The sequence below is a fragment of the Capsicum annuum genome, chromosome 1 (genome assembly GCF_002878395.1).
Source record: "Capsicum annuum cultivar UCD-10X-F1 chromosome 1, UCD10Xv1.1, whole genome shotgun sequence".
NCBI classification, from domain to species: domain Eukaryota; kingdom Viridiplantae; phylum Streptophyta; class Magnoliopsida; order Solanales; family Solanaceae; genus Capsicum; species Capsicum annuum.
Genome location: NC_061111.1, coordinates 47,074,128 through 47,080,380, shown reverse-complemented (window position 1 = coordinate 47,080,380; position 6,253 = coordinate 47,074,128).

Below are 6,253 nucleotides of genomic sequence, written 5' to 3'. Positions count from 1 at the left end.
GGCAGATTCGAAAGCCTTTCTTGAATTAGGCTAAAGACCGTCATATTTGTCAATCTCTAAAATAAACTAGTGTACGACTCCCCGATAGGTGTGAACTCATTATTGACTTCTTTTCCTTTCTTAATCTTAGGACTAGGTTTAAAACCAGATTTGGAAGGTTTTTGGTAATTTTTTGGAATTGAAGGACAATTTTGAGAAGCTGGTGCATGCCATTATGGGTAAGAAGGGGTTTGGACATAGAGCTATGCGTTATATACTAGGTATGGAGGTGGTGGAAAGGAATATAGTGGGTTGTGTAGAGGGTAGTAATGATGGGGGAGTATATGAATCTTGGGCATAGACTTGGGCTTGGGATTAGGGATAGGGGTGAGGTGGTTTTTTTAGATAGGTGTGTGCTCCAACTACAATAGTCTCCATATCCTCCTTCATCTTTTTCCCTCCAAACGTTCTAGAACCACTTTTAAGTTCTTGGGTGGTGGCCTTTAATGCACCAAAACTTATGATTTGGCCAGTCTTGATACCCTCTTCTATCATCTCTCCCATTTTGAGGACTTTGACAAACGGCTTACCCATCACCAGAAGCAAGTGTTGAAAATAGGTCTCATTTTGTGCCTGAATGAAGACCTCCACTAATTTACTTTAGACCTCCACTAATTTACTTTCTTTCATTAGTGGTTTTACCCTAGCAGCCTATTCACCCTATATTATATTGAAATTTTTGTACGAATTCGATGGCCAGGTCATCCCAAATATTCTTATTTTCGATGTCCTGATCCACAAACCACTCTGAGGCTAAACTAGAAAGACTTTCATCGAAATAAGCCATGATTAATTCTTCTTTACCTCCAGCACCCCTTAATTGATTACAATAATAGCTCAAATATGAAATTGGATCCCCGTGTCCATTATACTTCTCAAAATTCGACATCTTAAATCCAAGAGGAAGGTTAACACCAAGAAACATGCATAAATATTTATACGAAATACTTTTATAACCCCCAAGTTCCTTCAAATTTCTCATGGATTGTTCTAGACTATTCAATTTTCGTGTCATGTTTTCTTGTTCTTCTGTTGCAACAGGCTTCTCTGTATCGAATGGAAATGCCGATGGTTAATTGTACCCATACGGTTTATTCATCTTCAATGTAGGCTCCGAGGCATAATACTGATCATCCAAAACCTTCAACAACGGCTCACTAGTAGATCAAGGGAGCATGATTGTTTGACGAGCAACATAAGTATGAGATTAAGGTGGTGGATGATGCATAAACACAGGTGCTGCAGGTGGTGCTGAATGATCAGAGGGACTCTGTTGAGGGACTGTCAAGGGAACACTAGAAGTGCCAGGATAGTACTGATGTGGAATGAATCTAAACACGTGCTGAGACATATCTGTGGGACCATAAAACTATGCCCGAGACAGTAGCGGATAATTGGAAGTATTGCCGAGATCATCTAGGTATGGAGGAGGAGGCATGCCACTTGCCTATGCTCGGTGCATCTCTGGCAGTCGTTGTCTAAGTCTTAATATCTCCTCATTATGTTCTGAACCCCCTTCCCCAAGACTCTATTTCAGGTCAATGAGAGAATTTTCAACCTCTTTTTTGTCCATGGCGAGCCCTTCTTTTGACCTAGTGAAGTTAGGATAACTAGACAAAGTGCTATAAACCAACCACTTTTATCTGAAAGAACATGCTCATCAAAGACAAAACCCGTTAGGATAAAGTCACACAACAAGAATGGCATCGTATGTTTTTTCTAGATTCATGTTCATTTTTACCTGCCTTTGATGGTAACGAGGTTGTTTTAACCTCCTCCCGATTTTTCCCTTTATACTTACTTCTTCTTACCTTCCCATTATAGCTCATTCTTTTATACTTTTTGCCCTCACTTCTTTCTCATCGGTATCTTTACCATCACTTTTCTTCTCTCACTATTTTATTTTTTTTTATCATTCTTTATGGCTATAGCTTTTCCTCAAAAGGGGAAAATTGAGGAAAAAGTGAATCAAAGAAACAAAATGATTAGATCAAACCTAAAAATAGGTTTCTTGCGTATCATGTTCTACATGAATCAGATCTTTCACAGTTCGGGGGAAGTATGCATAAATATCACAAAGTTGATGATTTTTTATTTATTTTTATGATGAAAAAAACAAAACAAAAGAACAACGCAACATCACTACATTTTCATAAAAGAAACAACTAAAACAGACTTTGAATTTAAGACAACCTTGATACTAATCAAAAAATAAAGAATGAACAACACTTTAGACCAACAGGACAACATACGTAATACTCATAATGAAAACTCCAATGTTGAAGAAAACTTGACACTGACCTGCAAAGATATAACAATACAATGACGGAAAAACAAAGGACTCAAACTAAATAAAAGATAGGAAATGCCCCTTTCAAATTGCTACGCCGCGTGATGACCCTGACTGAGATGGACTTGTCTGTGAAGTTTTCACTCTCCCACTCAAACTTTGTAACATATCTTGCAAGGAAACTTTAATATTTGGGATGAAGCCTCTGGCACGTATTCCTGCCTCTTGGGAAGTAAACCTAAAAATATTTTTCTAATACTGTTCCATAGTTGTGAGCAAACCTGATAACAGAACTCTCAATAATTCCATTTTGGCCCCTGTATCTGTGTCTTTCTTGTCATCACCTATGCCCGCTTTATGTATCCATCCTCTAAGTTGAACTGGCAATAGCCTGCGGATACCCCGAGGTATGGATTATTGCCAGATCTTATATCTCTGAGTATACCCCGGATTATCCAAACTTTTTTTAGAGTATCCACACCTAGCTTTGTTGTGTGATGCAAGAATTACTCGTATTTTCTCTCACCTAAGGCTTGGTTCTTAAAGTGCTCAATATCCTTTAGAAAATCCACTACTGGTGGAACGTCTTACGATCTACCAAACTAGCGCTTTACCCTAGCAGGGGTGTACAGTCTAGTGCAATTGAACCCTAACATAACAAGAAGAAGTTGCATCCAACCACCAACTAAGATTATTTTTGGATGAAGCCACAGATAGGTCCACAGAATATTATCCTCAGTTCTTGACTCGATAAATTCAATCCAAGCATCGACTCCCACAGGCAGAGAGAACTTATCAAAGTACATTCTATGTTCCATGACTTTCACTCGATTGGGAAAACAACGGTCAACCACATCCAGTCTAATTAATGAAGGCGCATGCATATGCTCCATCATACACAGTTACAATATCAGGTTACTTCCCTCAAAAAATTTCATCCCCTATTTTACTTCAGTTAAAGCCTTATATATTTATGTTAAGATCATAGGTACGATAGAGAACGTATCCCCTTTATCCTCATTAAATAAGGCTATAACTACATATTGCAAATGAGTATTAACACGCCTTTCTTCTAGGAGAAACACTAAAGTTCCTAGCAAATCCAAGGTGAAGACTTCAAGATGCTTTCTTTCCCAATTCTCCCTAGTCATATAAAATTCAGCCCAAAAGCAATCGAAACCTTCCAAGGACCCGAATCTAGCAAATAAAAAGTGTAAGGAGATCCATGATTGATTCAGACAGCCTAAATACTTGTTACTACTCTTCAACCCACAACCTTGTAGAAACATTATGCTAGAGTGATTCCAAGCTCGAATCATACCTTTATCAATATAAGGGAAATGAAATAGACTGGATATTTCTACCAAAGTAGGTGTCATTTTAAATTTTCCAAACCTAAACACCAAACAACCTGGATCCCAAAAGTTCAACACAACAACTATTAGATCTGGACGGGGTGTGATATGCAGAAGTTCCGTAAGATCACCCAATATTTTATTTAGCTCCTGCTTGTTAGAGTAGTTGAACATGCCCCACCAGTTGATTAAATTTTTGGGCACCTTGGAGACTATCAAGACTCTAGACTCTTTGGAGGGATCCATCCTCTAATAACACACCAGACTTACAACTCAAAATTTAATAAAAGAAAAAGAACTCCCGGCCCTCGAGATTTTAACATGGAGAAGTATCGTGTGACATGATGGGATAGACCGACGTGTAACTCAAATCTACTGAATGGCCTTACTAATGAAATCAACATGTTTGGCTATGACCGAAAACACAAAATTAAGAAAAAATGACCCATGGCTAGGACTAAGACAACGAACAAACTAAAAGATTGCCGGACCTACCAAGGGTTGCCTGTGTATCCCGCCCTGAGGGACGTGAATCAGGTATGCGTAGTTCACCAAGATTAGATAATTAAACAATAGCTAATAATTGGAGCTACGACTTGAGGAACATGACCAAACAGACAATGAAAACGTCAATAAAATCTTTTTTGGGTTTTTCAATTTGACACTTCATATAAAACTGACACCAACAACTATGAAAGGAAAATCTTCTTTGGTATTTTAGTTATATGAAATGTACTAAACTTCTACCTTTTTTTTGAGTTTTTATTTTATAAAAAGCTCCTATTTAAAAATAAATCTTTTTTTTAAATTTACGAATTATGAATGCTTGCTAAAGAAAATATATGAAAATCATTTTGATGTTTTTGTATTTTGAGAACATGAGTGCAAAAGGTTAAGAAAAAACTTTTAGAATTGGCTAGAGTGGTGAACGCGGCTCTGAATTTTGCATCGGAGACATGCTCGTCCAGGGGATCTACCTGAACGGGTTGAGGTGCCAGCTGGCTTCTATTTTTCTTTCATTGTTCTTTTTGAGAGGCATGTTCTGTAAATGAAAGGAAGAAAAGAATTAGACTGAGAGTATAACTTGAGCTCATGCTCACTCACATGACATGAATACTAGAAAAAAGGGAAACTTTCTTTAAAAAATGCCTCATAGCCTCTTGTCCATTTGTGTGGTGCGCTACACATCCATGTACAAGACTCTACTAGATGCGTCTTTCAGATTCCCTAGGACTCTGTTGAACATTATGCTCTGATACCAAGTTTGTAACTCCCCGAGTCTGCACTCGGATGCCACACAATGCTTACGACCCTAAAGGACCACAAGCTAACCCATAACCAATACCTGCTGTGAGCACTAGATAATAATACTGAAATAATAGGAAAAATATGTTAAAATGCCATAAGATTCATAATTTGAATAATGATAAATATAATACTGAAATAACATCTGAAAATTGAATACTAATTGAACTAGTCTAGTTCAAAAAGCCTCTAAATAAATTGTCTGAATATGGATTTGGTGGAACAAATCCCCAACTAACTCCGACTAAAAAAAATACTGAAGCTATTGTAATACTGAGATAAAGAATATCCTCGATAGATGAGGACTCACTATTGAATCTGCTACAACAGACTAAATCTGGCTAAGCGTGGTCAGGAACCTGAGCGTCCGAACCTATGATATGAGACATCGTAGTGCAAAGGAAAGAGTATGCAATCAGTACGTGGAATATACCGGTATACTTGATGAGGTAAGGCTTAATGCAAGGGTTCATATGCAAGAACAGTAACTGACTGAATGATATGAAGTAACTGAATATGAGGACCTGGATAACTGAATCTACTGCAAAGTACTAAATATGCAATACTGTGTATATACATATATACTGTATCTGAGCTTTTCCTGAAGCCGAGTACTAATTTTTGATACTGAGTAACTGATATCTATGATTATTGATAACTGAATAACTAATAATGAGTGATTGTTTCTGATAGTCCAGATCCTGTAGAATTGAACTGAGTTCTATATTGAGGATAAAATTAAAACTGTAGGAGGTAATCAAATAACCGACATGCCTCTCTCTGAATGAATTAGGGTCAATCCTGTAACCCCAGTTAAAAGGGTGTTAGTACTATTACACAGTTAAAGACAAGCTAAAGAGTCACCCTCATCGGGCAGGTGCCCTGAATGAGAATGGTGGTACCCTCAACTGGCAGGTAAAACACCTTATCAACACTCAACTGATAGGTTGATATCTCAACCTATGCTGGCTATATAGTTCTGGAATGCAAGGACTGTTTCTAAGGGTCACACCCTCTACTGGTAGGTGAGCCCCCATCATTGGGTTCACTCGGTGCTAAATTCTACTCCCAACTGAATAGACACTAATTACTAAATAGAACTATACTTAGCTATGTTTAACTGAGTTCTGTAACTGACTGAGTACTACTGATCGTGACACTACTGAGACTATTCTATAACTACTACATCTCTGGTAAACAACTAGATTTTCGGGTATTGAATACCCCCAGAACTCGATAACATTGAAAATAAAGTATGGTATAA